Source organism: Ranitomeya imitator, chromosome 2, assembly GCF_032444005.1.
Source record: "Ranitomeya imitator isolate aRanImi1 chromosome 2, aRanImi1.pri, whole genome shotgun sequence".
In the NCBI taxonomy this organism is placed as follows: domain Eukaryota; kingdom Metazoa; phylum Chordata; class Amphibia; order Anura; family Dendrobatidae; genus Ranitomeya; species Ranitomeya imitator.
Window position 1 is genome coordinate 311,435,579 of NC_091283.1, and position 18,987 is coordinate 311,454,565.

General features: G+C 44.3%; 1 protein-coding gene across 1 annotated transcript in view; it reads right to left on the reverse strand.

The window, feature by feature from the left end:
- The window catches only part of LOC138663403 (oocyte zinc finger protein XlCOF7.1-like), a 77,866-nt gene that overhangs the window by 52,046 nt on the left and 6,833 nt on the right, over positions 1–18,987 (reverse strand). The window contains exon 2 of the mRNA XM_069749588.1: positions 1,279–1,387. The gene's annotated coding sequence lies outside the window, so the exon portion shown is untranslated. The remainder of the gene's footprint in view (positions 1–1,278; positions 1,388–18,987) is intronic.

An 18,987-nucleotide genomic window follows, 5' to 3' on the forward strand; every position in this document is an offset into this window, starting at 1 on the left:
CTATTTTCTTGTGGTCCACCAGATGCAGCACACTATCATGGAGGCTTAGATGGTAAGACAAGATGATTTACAGCAGCAGTGTGGCAGATGGATGTTGATTTCCAGGCTGGAGATCAGGAGCTCCTGGAAGAATCTTCCTCTCTTGATGGTGCCCAAGCCACACCTCTCGGGACTTTTATTAGTTACTGAGCGTAGCAGACTTCGCAGTGTAAGCGACTTTTGATTGTTTTTTTTAGAAAATAAAAACATAATAGTAAATAGTACAGTGTAGTTTCATAGGTAGAGGAGTAACGTGTTAATGTAGCCGATGTCACAGTGCTTGGTGACGTCCAATCTTGTTTTAGAGAAGAAAAAATTGTACAGAGTAGTTTCATAATTAGCGAGGTAGCACATTAGTGTAGCGGGTGTCACAGCGTTTGTTGACGTCTGATTTTAAGAAAAAAAAAATCGTACACAATACGTAACTGATGAAGGTCATTGTTTATGACCAAAACGTTTTGCTGTTACTGCATTTGGAATAAAAACTGCTTGCATATATCACAAAGTTGAGTGCCAGGTTTTTTTTATATAGGTCAGGGCTCTGGCTGGGCCAGTCAAGAATGGTCACAGAGTTGTACTGAAGCCACTCCTTTGTTATTTTAGCTGTGTGCTTAGGGTCATTGTCTTGTTTGAAGGTGAACCTTCGGCCAAGTCTGAGGTCTAGAGCACTCTGGAAGAGGTTTTCATCCAGAATATCTCTGTACTTGGCTGCATTCATGTTTCCTTCAATGACAACCAGTCATCCTGTCCCTACAGCTGAAAAACACCCCCATAGCATGATGCTGCCACCGCCATGTTTCACTGTTGGGATTGTATTGGGCAGGTGATGAGCAGTCGCTGGTTTTCTCCACATATACCACTTAGAATTATCACCAAAAAGTTATATCTTCATCTCATCAGACCAGAGAATCTTTTTTCTCATAGTCTGGAAGTCCTTCATGTGTTTTTCAGCAAACTCTATACGGGCTTTCATATGTCTTGCACTGAGGTGAGGCTTCCGTCGGGTCTCTGCCATAAAGGCCAGACTGATGGATGGCTGCAGTGATAGTTGACCTTGTGGAACTGTGAGCATGCTGCGGGATGCAGTGACGGACAGGAGACAGAGCAAGGGTTAACAATTTTACTTAACACGGGAATACTTCATGCAGGGAGATTAAAGGTTAACTCAGGGGGGTTGGGTAGGCAGTTCAACAGTTTGGATAAGATGCAGGGGTTAAGAAACAGTGGAAAAGGAATTACCAGTTCTTCGGGAGGTAACTTATCCTGTCACACGTTTATCAAGATGTGGTCGTCCTGGAACAGGTGATGGTGCCAACAACAGCTGACACAGCGCTTGTCCAATATGGTCCTGGAAGAAAAGATGATCCATCATCTGGCAGCAAGGAGGATCACAAGGAAATGAACAGCATGTGACTTAGGCTGGTTTCACACTTGCGTTTTTGAACGCATGCGTTTTTAAAAAAAAACGCATGGTACAAAAACGCATGTAAACGCGTGTAAACGCTGCGTTTTTTTTGACGCACGCGTTTAACGCGTGCGTCAAAAAAACGCAGCGTTTACACGCGTTTACATGCGTTTTTGCATGCGTTTGCGTTTTTTGGGGGATTTAAAAAAAAAAAAAGGTTACCAGACACAAGCAATGGGAATAGAGAGGGCGTACATGATTGGCAAACAATATATAGACCCTAGGGGAACAGAAATTTTCAGAGCTTGCTACTGTTTCCGGTGTCATGATGGATCTTTCAATGGCGAACTTTTATTTCAAACTTGAGTTCAGCTTCAAGATTTTCCTTGCCTGTGTTTTTGCTTGGGAGCAAGACCGAAGCCGCCAAAGATGGAGAAGGAGACAGCGTCGGCATTTTTGGAGGCACCCCATCATTGAAGTGCGTGAGACCCGTGGAGCATATCACACGCTCTATGCGGATATGTGCCAACCCGGAGAAATTCCAGGATTACACCAGAATGTCTCAGGATTCTTTCCGGGATTTACTGTCTCGTGTAGAAGGTTCCATACGGCGACAGGACACACGGCTCCGTAGAGCAATTCCACCCGAGGAACGTCTGTTAGTGACATTACGGTACGTTCCAAAACTAAACCAATGACAGTCCAAATTTTTGGTTATGACATGTATTTTGGGTTGTTATTTTTTACCTTTTTCTTATTTGAAAACACCATTAAGAGCAGATTTTAATTTTTTTTTTTGTTTCCTTTTCTTCTAGATTTCTGGCCACAGGAGAGAGTTTATCTTCCCTGCACTTCCAATACCGCCTTGGAATCTCAACACCTGTCGTGCGTTATGGAATGTACTCCGTGAGGAGTTTATACCCGTACCCACCGTGGACATGTGGCGGGAAATATCAAAAACATTTTTGAACGTGTGTGATTTTCCAAACTGTTTAGGGGCGGTGGACGGGAAGCACATCCGCATTGTTAAACCTGCCAGAACCGGATCTGAGTTTTTTAATTATAAAAAATATTTTTCGGTAGTGCTCATGGCAATAGCGGATGCGGAGTGTCGCTTCATCGCCGTGGACATTGGAGCTTTTGGCCGTGGCAATGATTCCCAGACATTCAAGAGCTCGGATATGGGCCGTCGGGTATATGGCAACAATTTTAATTTTCCCCCTCCACAGCCTCTCCCCAACACTCAAGGCCCACCGCTGCCATTTGTTATGGTTGGGGATGAGGCCTTCCAGATGTGTGAAAATCTCCTGAAGCCCTATTCTAGTAGGGACTTGGACCACACACGCAGAATATACAACTACAGACTGACCAGGGCCAGAAGAACCGTAGAGTGCAGCTTTGGCATTCTGGTTGCTAAATGGCGCATTCTTGCAACAGCCATCAATCTAAAAGTGGAAACTGTGGACAAGGTGGTCAAAGCCTATGTGGTTCTACACAATTATATAATGGCTAAGGAGCGACCCCACATTGAACTTGATGAACCAGTTTCACACCCATTGCCAGATTTTCAGCATCACCCGATGCGGTCAACTGCAGCCGTTGGTCATATGCGGGACCAATTTGTGGCCTATTTTGTGTCCGATATTGGACGGGTTTCATGGCAGGACAATGTTGTTTAAATGTCCTGTTGTATGTTAATGTTTACCAATTATTAAATACTGATACAAATTTTTCTAATTAATAAACTTTTTTGTGTTCACCAGGTCTCCTGTCTTTTTCCTCTCTAAAAAAAGTTTGAACAAAGATGGGCAGTAGATATGTATATCATAATTTGTAATCCAAAACCAGGAGTGGGTGATAGTTGATGAGGTAATAATTAGATTTTTTTAATCATAATTGACCTCTGTTGCACTCCCTATTTTGGTTTACAAAGAATGATATAAACACGCATACTTATAATAATGTAACCAGATTTAAATTTATTTATTGGTAATCTTCTTGACGTCATTGCGTCAAGACTGGCACGCTCTCTATACCCGTCAAGTGTAAGAAATAATGAATTCATGATGAACATATACATGATCATGAATTCAAAATTTCTTACACCTGCCCAGGTGAGGATAGATAGTTAGCGTGTGCCAACCATTGTCCCATCAGTTTGACAAAAATTGTCACATAATGTGCTATATAGAATATGGTGAATATACAAGTCAATAATCAACTAAACAGGTCAGGTGTCTATTTTGACATCTGACCGGTTCAGTTGAGTTCTGAACTTGATTGCCACCATTTTCTCTTTGGACAGTGACACTACACTAGTTAAAAATTAAAAATAAGAGTATGGAAATAACTGCTATTTTTTTGGCCAACTCATATCTGTATACTAAAGAAACACATATAGATGTTGTCTGGTATTTTATACTACTGGAGATATGTGTAGGCCAAAAGAATAAGTGTGTGACGAACTTTATTGGTGTGTATTGAGAGCGGTGAAAGACACAATAAACCAAACATAATTGTTGCAAATAATCTTTTTTTTTTATTGAGGAAAAACAACAATTTATTTTTTGGTACCGCGCAGGGTTGAACCACGCCGGCTTGGGGTTGAGTGACGTAACTGGGGGGTATTCAGAACTGAAGCCTGGCTCACCGTGGAGGAGGCAGAGGTGGCAGGAGAATGGGCAAGAAAACTTGAAGGGTCTGGAAGTTCGGGGATGGGGCTTAAAACATGAGGGGCTTGAGACACACTGGAAGGTTGAGACAAATCGGTAGGTGATGGGGGAGGAATAATCAAAGTTTTTTGTTTTTTATGAGTTTTGCCAGTTTTACGTTGGGTTTTCCGGGTTGGGGGAAGTCTTCTGGGGCTAGGTTGTAAAGTGTAGGCGGGAGACACGTCAGGACCCGGCTCCACAATTAAACAGTCAGTCTCCATTGTGGAGCGCTCGGCAATGTCTGAGTCCAATGGGGGAAAAGATAAAGTCCCGCCTGGGTCCTGGTGCCTCGTTGGGGGGGGGAAACAAAAACCCTCCCAGGATCCTGGTGCCTCGTTGGGGGGGGGGAACATAACACCCTCCCAGGTTCCTGGTGCATCGTTGGGGGGGGGGAACATAAAGCCATGGATGGGTCCTGCTGCATCGGGGTGGGCTGCATCGGGGTGGGTCCTGTCCGGAAAGTTATGCTGCATGCTGCATCATGGGGGGCCCGGTGCGATACGCCATGGATGGGTCCTGCTGCATCGGGGGGTGTCCTGCACGGAAAGCAACGCCTCGGTCCTGCTGCATCGGGGTGGGTCCGGTCCGATATGCCAGGCCTCGGTCCTGCTGCATCGGGGGTGGGCCGGTCCGATATTGCATGGATGGGTCCTGCTGCATCGGGAGGGTGCCGGGCCGATAAGCCACGCCAGGGTCCTGCTTCATCGTGGTGTGAGCGGAGGAGGTCCAAGCCGGAGCAGCGGTCGTCACGGTGGTGGCGGTGGGATGTCCAACAGCACTCGTCATCGTGTTGGCGCTGTAGTGGAGTACACCTGTAGAGGGAATAGAGGTGGCCGTGCAGTGGTATGCAGCAGAGGTAGGAATAGTGTTTACTTGTGACAGTGACGGCACAGTTGGATATGCCGCCACATTACGACTCTGACTCTGCTGCATAGCCTGCACAAAAGCAACATTGCAGGCCTGCATCACACTCAGCTGGAGATCAGGGCTAAGGTGTTCCGACATGCCCTGTTCGATTTGATTAAAAAAATGATGAACTGGCTTCTGGAGGTCGGCTTTCACTTGATCAATGCTTTTGGCGACATCCTGGATGCGGCACTCTAACAGGTTATGGGACACATCCATTCTGTCACCTAAAGCCTTGATAGCTTCGTGTAAAACCGAGCTCAAGTGCAAAAACTCGGGCATGAGGGACCTATCCGAAGCCCTCTGTCGCTGCCGGGATGAGCCCGCAAAAATGGGTGCAGCGAAAGAGGACTGCGAAAGGGGAAGACCTGATGGGCCAGCCCCCTGGTCTCCAGTGAGTGTGGAAGACCCACCTGGTGCTGCGCCGCTGGATGGCTGGGACGGGTCCGTGGCTGCCGGCTGAAGGACCGCTCCAGAACCTGTGGCGACAGTCGTGCAGTGTGTGCTGTGAAAAAAGAAAACAGAAAATTAATACCAAACTATAACAAGACGGTACATCCTGTGGAATTAAAAATGACAGATTATGTCTATGCAATAAAACCGGAGGCATGTGAGAAATACTTACGTTCTCATGAGAAGGACCGGTCTCAGGAAGGCCAACACACGGTGGTATTTGTAGAGCCGGTGCCTTGCTCCGGAACCACTAGCTGCACTCTTCTCTGCACGCAGGTCCTTGTTGAAGCGGTCCTTCATGGAACGCCAACGTGTCCTTACTTTGTCCACTGTGAAATAACAATAAAATATAATGGTCAGAATAAGGACTTTTGGCCGTGCTCTCGTGACTGTGTGTGATGACAGAAACTACGAAAAGTTTCTTCCATCACACACAGTCAAGAGAGCATGGCCAAGGTCTGTTGCTTCACACTACCGTGCAATACTTACCAAATGCATTACGGACCCGTGGCGGGGAATTCTCCCAGCCATCCCACAACGCTTGGGCCACCTCACTCCACAAACGACGGAGAACACTATTGACGGCGTGCTGTTGATCCCGGCTGTCCCACAACGGGACTCGCTCCTGGACCAGACTGATCAGCAGGTCATTATCAATCCGGTCGTCGTCCCGTTGTGAAACCTAAAATTAAAAGAAAATCATTTAAGTTTGCTCAACCACATTTGGAAAAAATAAGACACGAAGATGAGAAAGGGCAGGAATATGAAAGACAACTTTCAGAAAAGGATGATACAAGAAAAATGTAAAGAAAAACAAGGGTACAGAAAAGGAAAGAATATTACAATAAGGACAGTCTGCCTGTTATACATACCCGCTGCCGTCTTCCACCTGGACCTTGACTCCGCTGCTCAGTACCTCTCTGTCCCTCAGTTGAAGTGCTCTATAAAATTTTAAAAAAAAAATTGCCTCATGTGTCGATGTGACAGTCAATACTTACCAAGCTGACAGACAAAAAAATTACCTCGCTCACATGATCCACTTCTGATTGCCGTGGCTGGAACTCCTCATCAGACGAAGAAACCGGAGAAGACATTCTGATGCGTGTTGAAAGAAAAAAATTGAAGAAATTAGGACATGTAGATCCAAAAAATTGAAAATGAATGCATTGGCTAGGATATACTCACATTGCTCTGTGTCTTGTCCAACAATGCGTCCGGGCAGGGTGCTGTCTTCTTTGGAGTCTGATGAGAAGTGACCAGAAACTTCCCCCAACCTTCCTTTTATAACCCTGCTGCTATGGGGGAGGCTTATCAGTGTCTAGACATCCTTATCTACAGTTAATTCAATGGTGCCAAAAAAAACGCATGCGTCAAAAAAACGCATGCAAACGCATGTCCAAAAAAACGCATGCGTCCCCATTGACTCCAATGCATTTTTTGTCAAAAAAAAAAAACGCATGTAAACGCATGCGGTTTTTTGGGGAAAAAAAACGCCCCTCAAAATACTACAAGTTGCATTTTAGAAAATGAACGCATGCAGTAAAAAAACGCATGCGTTCACAAACGCGTGCAAACGCGTACACCAAAAAAACGCATGCGTTTTCAATGTTAAATATAGGGAAAAAAAACGCATGCGTTTTTTTTGTAAAAACCGCTGCAGACAAAAACGCAAGTGTGAAACCACCCTTAAATATGAGTGTCTGAGCAAAGGGTCTGAATACTTATGACCATGTGATATTTTCAGTTTTTCTTTTTTATTACATTTGCAAACATTTCTACATTTCTGTTTTTTTCAGTCAAGATGGGGTGCAGAGTGTACATTAACCCCTTCAAGACCCAGCCTATTTTGACCTTAAAGACCTTGCCGTTTTTTGCAATTCTGACCAGTGTCCCTTTATGAGGTAATAACTCAGGAACGCTTCAACGGATCCTAGCGGTTCTGAGATTGTTTTTTCGTGACATATTGGGCTTCATGTTAGTGGTAAATTTAGGTCAATAAATTCTGCATTTATTTGTGATAAACACGGAAATTTGGCGAAAATTTTGAAAATTTCGCAATTTTCACATTTTGAATTTTTATTCTGTTAAACCAGAGAGATATGTGACACAAAATAGTTAATAAATAACATTTCCCACATGTTTACTTTACATCAGCACAATTTTGGAAACAAAATTTTTTTTTGTTAGGAAGTTATAAGGGTTAAAATTCGACCAGCGATTTGTCATTTTTACAACGAAATTTACAAAACCATTTTTTTTAGGGACCACCTCACATTTGAAGTCAGTTTGAGGGGTCTATATGGCTGAAAATACCCAAAAGTGACACCATTCTAAAAACTGCACCCCTCAAGGTACTCAAAACCACATTCAAGAAGTTTATTAACCCTTCAGGTGCTTCACAGCAGCAGAAGCAACATGGAAGGAAAAAATGAACATTTAACTTTTTAGTCACAAAAATTATCTTTTAGCAACAATTTTTTTATTTTCCCAATGGTAAAAGGAGAAACTGAACCACGAAAGTTGTTTTCCAATTTGTCCTGAGTACGCTGATACCTCATATGTGGGGGTAAACCACTGTTTTGGCGCACGGCAGGGCTTGGAAGGGAAGGAGCGCCATTTGACTTTTTGAATCAAAAATTGGCTCCACTCTTTAGCGGACACCATGTCACGTTTGGAGAGCCCCCGTGTGCCTAAAAATTGGAGCTCCCCCACAAGTGACCCCATTTTGGAAACTAGACGCCCCAAGGAACTTATCTAGATGCATAGTGAGCACTTTGAACCCCCAGGTGCTTCACAAATTGATCCGTAAAAATGAAAAAGTACTTTTTTTTCACAAAAAAATTCTTTTAGCCTCAATTTTTTCATTTTCACATGGGCAACAGGATAAAATGGATCCTAAAATGTGTTGGGCAATTTCTCCTGAGTACACCAATACCTCACATGTGGAGGTAAACCACTGTTTGGGCACATGGTAAGGCTCGGAAGGGAAGGAGTGCCATTTGACTTTTTGAATGAAAAATTATTTCCATCGTTAGCGGACACCATGTCGCGTTTGGATAGCTCCTGTGTGCCTAAACATTGGCGCTCCCCCACAAGTGACCCCATTTTGGAAACTAGACCCCCCAAGGAACTAATTTAGATGCCTAGTGAGCACTTTAAACCCTCAGGTGCTTCACAAATTGATCTGTAAAAATGAAAAAGTAATTTTTTTTCACAAAAAAATTCTTTTCGCCTCAATTTTTTCATTTTCACATGGGCAGTAGGATAAAATGGATCATAAAATTTGTTGGGCAATTTCTCCCGAGTACGCCGATACCTCATATGTGGGGGTAAACCACTGTTTGGGCACTCGGCAGGGCTCGGAAGAGAAGGCGCGCCATTTGACTTTTTGAATGGAAAATTAGCTCCAATTGTTAGCGGACACCATGTCGCGTTTGGAGAGCCCCTGTGTGCCTAAACATTGGAGCTCCCGCACAAGTGACCCCATTTTGGAAACTAGACCCCCCAAGGAACTTATCTAGATGCATATTGAGCACTTTAAACCCCCAGGTGCTTCACAGAAGTTTATAACGCAGAGCCATGAAAATAAAAAATAATTTTTCTTTCCTCAAAAATGATTTTTTAGCCTGGAATTTCCTATTTTGCCAAGGATAATAGGAGAAATTAGACCCCAAATATTGTTGTCCAGTTTGTCCTGAGTACGCTGATACCCCATATGTGGGGGTAAACCACTGTTTGGGCGCACGGCAGGGCTCGGAAGGGATGGCACGCCATTTGGCTTTTTAAATGGAAAATTAGCTCCAATCATTAGCGGACACCATGTCACGTTTGGAGAGCCCCTGTGTGCCTAAACATTGGAGATCCCCCAGAAATGACACCATTTTAGAAACTAGACCCCCAAAGGAGCTAATCTAGATGTGTGGTGAGGACTTTGAACCCCCAAGTGCTTCACAGAAGTTTATAACGCAGAGCCATGAAAATAAAAAAAAAAATTATTTTCTCAAAAATGATCTTTTAGCCTGCAATTTTTTATTTTCCCAAGGGTAACAGGAGAAATTTGACCCCAAAAGTTGTTGTCCAGTTTCTCCTGAGTACGCTGATACCCCATATGTGGGGGTAAATCACTGTTTGGGCGCATGGGAGAGCTCGGAAGGGAAGGAGCGCAGTTTGACTTTTCAATGCAAAATTGACAGAAATTGAGATGGGACGCCATGTTGGTTTGGAGAGCCCCTGATGTGCCTAAACATTAAAACCCCCCACAAGTGACACCATTTTGGAAACTAGACCCCCTAAGGAACTTATCTAGATGTGTGGTGAGCACTTTGAACCCCCAAGTGCTTCATAGAAGTTTATAATGCAGAGCCGTGAAAATAATAAATACGTTTTCTTTCCTCAAAAATAATTATTTAGCCCAGAATTTTTTAATTTTCCCAAGGGTAACAGGAGAAATTTGACCCCAATATTTGTTGTCCAGTTTCTCCTGAGTACGGTGATACCCCATATGTGGGGGTAAACTACTGTTTGGGCACATGCCGGGGCTCGGAATTGAAGTAGTGACGTTTTGAAATGCAGACTTTGATGGAATGCTCTGCGGGCGTCACGTTGCGTTTGCAGAGCCCCTGATGTGCCTAAACAGTAGAAACCCCCCACAAGTGACCCCATTTTGGAAACTAGACCCTGAAAGGAACTTATCTAGATGTGTGGTGAGCACTTTGAACCCCCAAGTGCTTCATAGAAGTTTATAATGCAGAGCCGTGAAAATAATAAATACGTTTTCTTTCCTCAAAAATAATTATTTAGCCCAGAATTTTTTATTTTCCCAAGGGTTACAGGAGAAATTGGACCCCAAAAGTTGTTGTCCAGTTTCTCCTGAGTACGCTGATACCCCATATGTGGGGGTAAACCACTGTTTGGGCACACGTCGGGGCTCAGAAGGGAAGTAGTGACTTTTGAAATGCAGACTTTGATGGAATGGTCTGCGGGTGTCACGTTGCGTTTGCAGAGCCCCTGGTGTGCCTAAACAGTAGAAACCCCCCACAAGTGACCCCATTTTAGAAACTAGACCCCCCAAGGAACTTATCTAGATATGTGGTGAGCACTTTGAACCCCCAAGTGCTTCACAGACGTTTACAACGCAGAGCCGTGAAAATAAAAAATCATTTTTCTTTCCTCAAAAATTATGTTTTAGCAAGCATTTTTTTAGATTCACAAGGGTAACAGGAGAAATTGGACCCCAGTAATTGTTGCGCAGTTTGTCCTGAGTATGCTGGTACCCCATATGTGGGGGTAAACCACTGTTTGGGCACACGTCAGGGCTCGGAAGTGAGGGAGCACCATTTGACTTTTTGAATACGAGATTGGCTGGAATCAATGGTGGCGCCATGTTGCGTTTGGAGACCCCTGATGTGCCTAAACAGTGGTAACCCCTCAATTCTAACTCCAACACTAACCCCAACACACCCCTAACCCTAATCCCAACTGTAGCCATAATCCTAATCACAACCCTAACCCCAACACACCCCTAACCACAACACTAACCCCAACACACCCCTAACCCTAACCACAACCCTAATTCCAACCCTAACCCTAAGGCTATGTGCCCACGTTGCGGATTCGTGTGAGATATTTCCGCACCATTTTTGAAAAATCTGCGGGTAAAAGGCACTGTGTTTTACCTGCGGATTTTCCGCGGATTTCCAGTGTTTTTTGTGCGGATTTCACCTGCGGATTCCTATTGAGGAACAGGTGTAAAACGCTGCGAAATCCGCACAAAGAATTGACATGCTGCGGAAAATACAACGCAGCGTTCCCGCGCGGTATTTTCCGCACCATGGGCACAGCGGATTTGGTTTTTCATATGTTTACATGGTACTGTAAACATGATGGAACACTGCTGCGAATCCGCAGCCAAATCAGCACCGTGTGCACATAGCCTAATTCTAAAGGTATGTGCACACGCTGCGGAAAACGCTGCGGATCCGCAGCAGTTTCCCATGAGTTTACAGTTCAATGTAAACCTACGGGAAACAAAAATCGCTGTACACATGCTGCGGAAAAACTGCACGGAAACGCAGCGGTTTACATTCCGCAGCATGTCACTTCTTTGTGCGGATTCCGCAGCGGTTTTACAACTGCTCCAATAGAAAATTGTAAAACCGCAGTGAAATGCGCAGAAAAAAACGCGGTAAATCCGCCATAAATCCGCAGCGGTTTAGCACTGCGGATTTATCAAATCCGCAGCGGAAAAATCCGCAGAGGACCAGAATACGTGTGCACATTCCTAACCCTAACCCTAGCCCTAACCCTAGCCCTAACCCTAACCCTACCCCTAACCCTACCCCTAACCCTAACCCTAGCCCTACCCCTAACCCTACCCCTAACCCTAACCCTACCCCTAACCCTAACCCTATTCTAACATTAGTGGAAAAAAAAAATTTCTTTATTTTTTTATTGTCCCTACCTATGGGGGTGACAAAGGGGGGGGGGTCATTTATTATTTTTTTTATTTTGATCACTGAGATAGATTATATCTCAGTGATCAAAATGCACTTTGGAACGAATCTGCCGGCCGGCAGATTCGGCGGGCGCACTGCGCATGCGCCCGCCATTTTGGAAGATGGCGGCGCCCGGGAGAAGACGGACGGGACCACGGCTGGATCGGTAAGTATGATAGGGTGGGGGGGGACCATGGGGGATCGGAGCACGGGGGGGGAATCGGAGCGCGGGAGGGGTGGAACGGAGCGCGGGGGGCGTGGAACGGAGCACGGGGGGGCTGGAATGGAGCACGGGGGGGGGTGGAACGGAGCACGGGGGGGTGGATCGGAGTGCAGGGGGGGTGATTGGAGCACGGGGGGGTGATTGGAGCACGGGGGGAGCGGACACGAGCACAGGGGGGAGCGGAGCACTGGATGGAGGGGAGCCGGAGCAGTGTACCGGCCAGATCGGGGGGGTGGGGGGGCGATCGGTGGGGTGGGGTGGGGGCACATTAGTATTTCCAGCCATGGCCGATGATATTTCAGCATCGGCCATGGCTGGATTGTAATATTTCACCCGTTATAATGGGTGAAATATTACAAATCGCTCTGATTGGCAGTTTCACTTTCAACAGCCAATCAGAGCGAGCGTAGCCACGAGGGGGTGAAGCCACCCCCCCTGGGCTAAACTACCACTCCCCCTGTCCCTGCAGATCGGGTGAAATGGGAGTTAACCCTTTCACCCGGTCTGCAGGGACGCGATCTTTCCATGACGCCGCATAGGCGTCATGGGTCGGATTGGCACCGACTTTCATGACGCCTACGTGGCGTCAAAGGTCGGGAAGGGGTTAATGAGAAAAATGAACTTTTTGCATTTACCAAATGGCTGCAATGAAACAAAGAGTGAAAAATGTAAAGGTGTCTGAATATTTTCCGTACCCACTGTATTTGCATTGAGTAAATGTTATGGCTATATGCAGACATTGCGGATTTGACAGTGGAATTTTCTGTGCAGATTCTGCATTTCTTGGCAGAAAATGCAGGTCAAAATCTGCGCTTTTCTTGTGGATTTTGTGCAATTTCTTGTGCGGATTTGCTGCGGATTTCTTCCGTTTTTTCCCCCTGTGGATTTCTATTATGGAATGGGTGTAGAAACGCAGCAGATCCATAAGAAGAATTGACATGGTTCTTTTTTTTTAATCTGCTGCGTTTTCCATGCAGATTTTTCCACACCATTAGCTGCAGCATTTTTTTTTCCCATTGATTTACATTGTACTGTAAATCACTTGCGGATCTGCAGCGTTTCTGCGCGGAAAAGAATGCTGCAGATCCGCAGGAAATCTGCAACGTGTGCACATACCCTTAGGTAGTGCATTAGAGGAGCGTACGTTGTTTTGTTGGTGAAGTCCATTTTTGTTTTGCAAAAAAAATAAAGAATGCTTAGCGCCGGGTAAATTTATAGGGAAGGCATTAGTGTAGTGAAGGTCTCTAAGTTTTTTTACACAAACGTTTTTTTACATCTGATTTTTCTTTTACATTTTTTCTTCCAAGTGTTTTCTTCTATTTTTTTCACTCTACTTTTTTTCGACTTTTTATAATAGATAGTATCCTATACACAAGCCCCACACATTACACGTATAAAGTAACGCTTACACACACATTCCCGGGGTTTTGAAAAATAAAATAAAACTGGCTTATTCATAAAGACACTATTCACCAGAGGAGGAATACGCTTTCCTTGCCTCTGACACTGATTCAGCCAGTGAGGAAGATGCCACATTCTTCTATTCCTCCTTCTCATATAGTGAGGAAGGACCCTGAAAAAGGCACCCTAGGACCCAGGCAACCCCTGCAGCAATCGATCCCACATAGATTGCATCTCGCGAAAATTATCAGCCCGTCATCCCGTATTTCATTAGCAGCTCTGGAATAGTTTGATGTTACAGACCTCACTGAAATTGATTTCTTCAAATTCATTTTCAGGAAATAATAAATCTTATAGTGGCCCAGACATCATACGCCAGAAGGACCCCTGTAAATGCAGCAGAGATGATGACATTTTGGGGAATTGTGCTGCATCTTCTGTCCATCTTTATTGCATGTATTTGTCTTTATACACTGTACTAGCTTAGGACCTCTGCATATCAGGTTTAAGGTATCACATGGGAACCTCTTACCCTATATCTGTACTCTTACCTGTTGTGTAATCCTGTGTAAATCTGCTGTACATCTCCACCTGCTGACAATTGTTGCCTTAGCTTGCTATTATTTTTTCTTATTGACTTAATTTTATCGTATTTAATTAATAAAGATCTACATTTCTTACTACACCACTGGCTATATAATTTTGGCATATAGATTCATAAGTTCCTTGAAGGGTCCAGTTACCAAAATAGGGTCACTTGTGGGGGGGTTTCAACTGTATAGGAACATCAGGGTCTCTTTAAATGTGACATGGCGTCCGCTCTCAATTCTAGGCAATTTTACGTTCAAAAAGTCTAAGGCCGGCGTCACACACAGCGTAAAACAATACGGTCCGTATATTACGGCCGTAATACGCTGAAAAGTCCCGAAAAAAGTGGTCCGTAGCTCCTCCGTAGGCAGGGTGTGTCAGCGTTTTTTGCGCATGGCATCCTCCGTATGTAATCCGTATGGCATCCGTACTGCGTGGTTTTCTCGCAGGCTAGCAAAACCAACATACCGCTATAGAAGTGATCCATGTGTCCCAAAAAGAAAAGAAAATATATATATACTGTCTATATATATATATATATATATATATATATATATATATATATATATATATATATATATATATATATATATATGTCCGTAGACACATATATTAGAGAGAAAAGCCGGTAATTCAGTGCGGTGTACAGTAAAATCACACTGACAGCTTACAGTAGAATAGGTAGAATAAATGTGTACACGTAGAATAGGTATATATATATATATATATATATATATATATATGTCAGTGAGACACATATATGTATATATATTAATATTTTTTCCAGCGCTATACAGCTTGAAAGCCGGTAATTCCAATACCGGCTTTTTCTTTCTCCTTCCTAAAACCCGACATGATTTGAGACATGGTTTACATACAGTAAACCATGTCTTCTCTCCATTTTTTTTGCAGATTCCACACTACTAATGTCAGTAGTGTGTATCTGCAAAATTTGGCCGTTCTAGCTCTTAAAATAAAGGGTTAAATGGCGGAAAAAATTGGCGTGGGCTCCCGCGCAATTTTCTCCGCCAGAGTAGTAAAGCCAGTGACTGAGGGCAGATATTAATAGCCTGGAGAGGGTCCACGGTTATTGGCCCCCCCCTGGCTAAAAATATCTGCCCCCAGCCACCCCAGAAAAGGCACATCTGGAAGATGCGCCTATTCTGGCACTTGGCCACTCTCTTCCCATTCCCGTGTAGCGGTGGGATATGGGGTAATGAAGGGTTAATGCCACCTTGCTATTGTAAGGTGACATTAAGCCTAATTAATAATGGAGAGGCGTCAATTATGACACCTATCCATTATTAATCCAATTGTAGTGAAGGGTTAAATAAAACACAAACACATTATTTAAAATTATTTTAATGAAATAAAAACAATGGTTGTTGCAGTATTTTATTCAACGCCCAATCCAGTCACTGAAGACCCTCGTTCTGTGAGTAAAAAAACATAATAAACCAACAATATACTTACCCTCCGCAGATCTGTAACGTCCAACGATGTAAATCCTTCTGAAGGGGTTAAAACATTTTGCAGCAAGGAGCTGTGCTAATGCAGGCTGCTCCTCGCTGCAAAACCCCAGGGAATGAGGCTAAAAATAGATCAATGATCTATATTTAGCTTTATTTGCGGTGAGGCGCCCTCTGCTGGCTGTTCATAGATCGTGGGAAATTACCTAGAAAGCTCCCTGGCTTACAATAGCAAGGTGGCATTAACCCTTCATTACCCCATATCCCACCGCTACACGGGAATGGGAAGAGAGTGGCCAAGTGCCAGAATAGGCGCATCTTCCAGATGTGCCTTTTCTGGGGTGGCTGGGGGCAGATATTTTTAGCCAGGGGGGGGCCAATAACCGTGGACCCTCTCCAGGCTATTAATATCTGCCCTCAGTCACTGGCTTTACTACTCTGGCGGAGAAAATTGCGCGGGAGCCCACGCCAATTTTTTCCGCCATTTAACCCTTTATTTTAAGAGCTAGAACGGCCAAATTTTGCAGATACACACTACTGACATTAGTAGTGTGGAATCTGCAAAACAAATGGAGAGAAGACATGGTTTACTGTATGTAAACCATGTCTCAAATCATGTCGGGTTTTAGGAAGGAGAAAGAAAAAGCCGGTATTGGAATTACCGGCTTTCAAGCTGTATAGCCCTGGAATAAATATTAATATATATACATATATGTGTCTCACTGACATATATATATATATATACCTATTCTATGTGTACACATTTATTCTACCTATTGGACTGTAAGCTGTCAGTGTGATTTTACTGTACACCGCACTGAATTGCCGGCTTTTCTCTCTAACAGCGCTGCGTATTTCTCGCAAGTCACACTGCTTGTCCGTGTGTAATCCGTATTTTTCACGCTTCCATAGACTTTCATTGGCGTATTTCTTGCGCAGTACGGTGACAAACGCAGCATGCTGCGATTTTGTACGGCCGTAGAAAGCCGTATAATACTGATCAGTAAAATACGGCAAATAGGAGCAGAGGCATAGAGAATAATTGTGCCGTATTTTTTGCGAGTTTTACGGACGTAGATTCTGCGCTCTTACGTCCGTAAAACTCGCAAGTGTGACGCCGGCCTAACGGTTCCCCTTCTCTTCCGAGACTTGCCATGCACCCAAACAGTGGTGTTCCATTTATGGTCCATTTTCTCCTGTTACCCTTGTGAAAATAAGAAATTGAGCTAAAAGATCATTTTTGTGATTAAAAAGCTAAAAGTTATTTTTTTTGCTTCCATGTTGCTTCAATTCCCGTGAAGCACTGTGAAGGGTTAATAACCTTCTTAAATGTGGTATTGAGCACCTTGAGGGGTGCAGTTTTTAGAATGGTGTCACTTTTGGGTATTTTCAGCCATATAGACCCCTCAAACTAATTTCAAATGTGAGGTGGTCCCTAAAAAAATGGTTTTGCAAATTTTGTTGTAAAAATGAGAAACCAATGGTAAAATTTTAACCCTTATATTATATTCCTAACACAAAAATTATGTTTCAAAAATTGTGCTGATGTAAAGTAGAAATGTGGGAAATGTTATTTATTAACTACTTTGTGTGACATGACTTTCTGACTTGACTTAAGGGCATAAAAATTAACATTTTGAAAATTGCTACATTTTCAAAATTTTCACCTAATTTCTGATTTTTTCACAAATAAACGTAAGTCATATTAAAGAAATTTTACAACTGTCATCAAGAACAAGAAGTCAGGAGAAAAAAAATCTCAGAATCAGTGGGATCCATTGAAGTGTCCAGGGTTATTGCCTCATAAAATGACAGTGGTCAGAATTGTAAAATTTGGCCTGGTCAGGAAGCTGGAAACAGGCTTCGGGGTGAAGGGGTTAAATACTCCCTATAGCGCCACATGAAAGACTCTAAAGGATACAACTTTATAATCCTTAGGAGGCTGACAATAATCTAAGCGCTCCCCCCTATAACAGCTCTCCCTGACCTGCTTCCTGAGGACGGTGTGCCAAGCATCGCGTCACTGAGTCTTCTATAAACTCGATAACGTGATGCGGCCGGACAGTCACAGTAATACCAGAAGCCAACATTGTTAGGGCTGGCGGAACGCACCGAGTAAATAGAGAGAGATGTTATTTGCTGTGTTCGCAGCCCGGGGTCCACCGTGCAGGAGAGAACCTGCTGCTGGCAAATAACGGCCCTATATGGCGGTAGAAGCAAACTCTGTTATTTCACAGAGTCGCCTAAAGAAAGCACTGTGTCCTGTTAACCTCACAGGAGTACACAGCGACTGCCGAGCAGATAGCAGTTTGTGGTTACACATTCGTAGAATCTCCTCACCGGAGATTGGGCTTATTTCAGCCGGGGCCCTGAATCCACACACACAATCTCCTCACCGGAGGTGCCGTTATTCTATTGGCTTATGTCAGCCAGGTCCCTGAACACATACAATCATAACCACACTGGCGCAAAGTACATGACTTAGATTTGATACTAGCGCATGGCCGTGCGGCCATGCAAACCTTTTATAGCTGCAGCAAGTAGCACCTTCAGGACCTTCCTGGAGAACCAATGGGTTTTGCTGCAGTATCTAAGCATGTGACCCTCGACCTCCAATGAGAGATCTTACCCTGGGCATGCTCAGAAGAGAAAAAGCAGGACTTAGTCCCAAAAGCGTCTGCTCGCCGCTGCCCAGCACTGGATTCAATGGCATAAGCTGGAAAAGTAGCAGTAACCCTTTGCACAGAGTCAGACTGAGCGAGACGCTGGGACCGATGTCTCCGTTGAGCAGGCTCCACTGCGGCAGGAGAAGAATGGGAGACAGCAGCGGAGATGGCCCGAGATTCACCCTGTGCAGAGGCAGGAACTCGACCCCTAACAAACATGGCTACAGCATTACCGTCTATGGCGGGCAATCCCTGCATGTTTATTGGCTGGGAACTCGAGCACGGCGCTCCATCACCTGCGATACCTGTTGTGAATTCCGTTCTTGGGCTCCCTCCGGTGGTTGTAAATGGCACTTTTGTGAATTCTGCCCTTGGGCTCCCTCTGGTGGTTTTGAGTGGAACTGCCGCTCCTTGGGTTTAGCTTTAGCAGCTGCTTTCACTAATCGTCTCTCCTGGCTCTGCTATTTAACCTGGCTCTAGTCTTCAGCCTATGCCACTTGTCAATGTTCTCTGGCTGGATTCCCATCTCTGCTTGGATTCTCCTGGTTTCCTGACCAGTTCTGCAAAGATAAGTTCTGGCTTTGCTCATTTCAGCCCACATGTTGTGGACTCATTGTTCTGTGCATTCTATT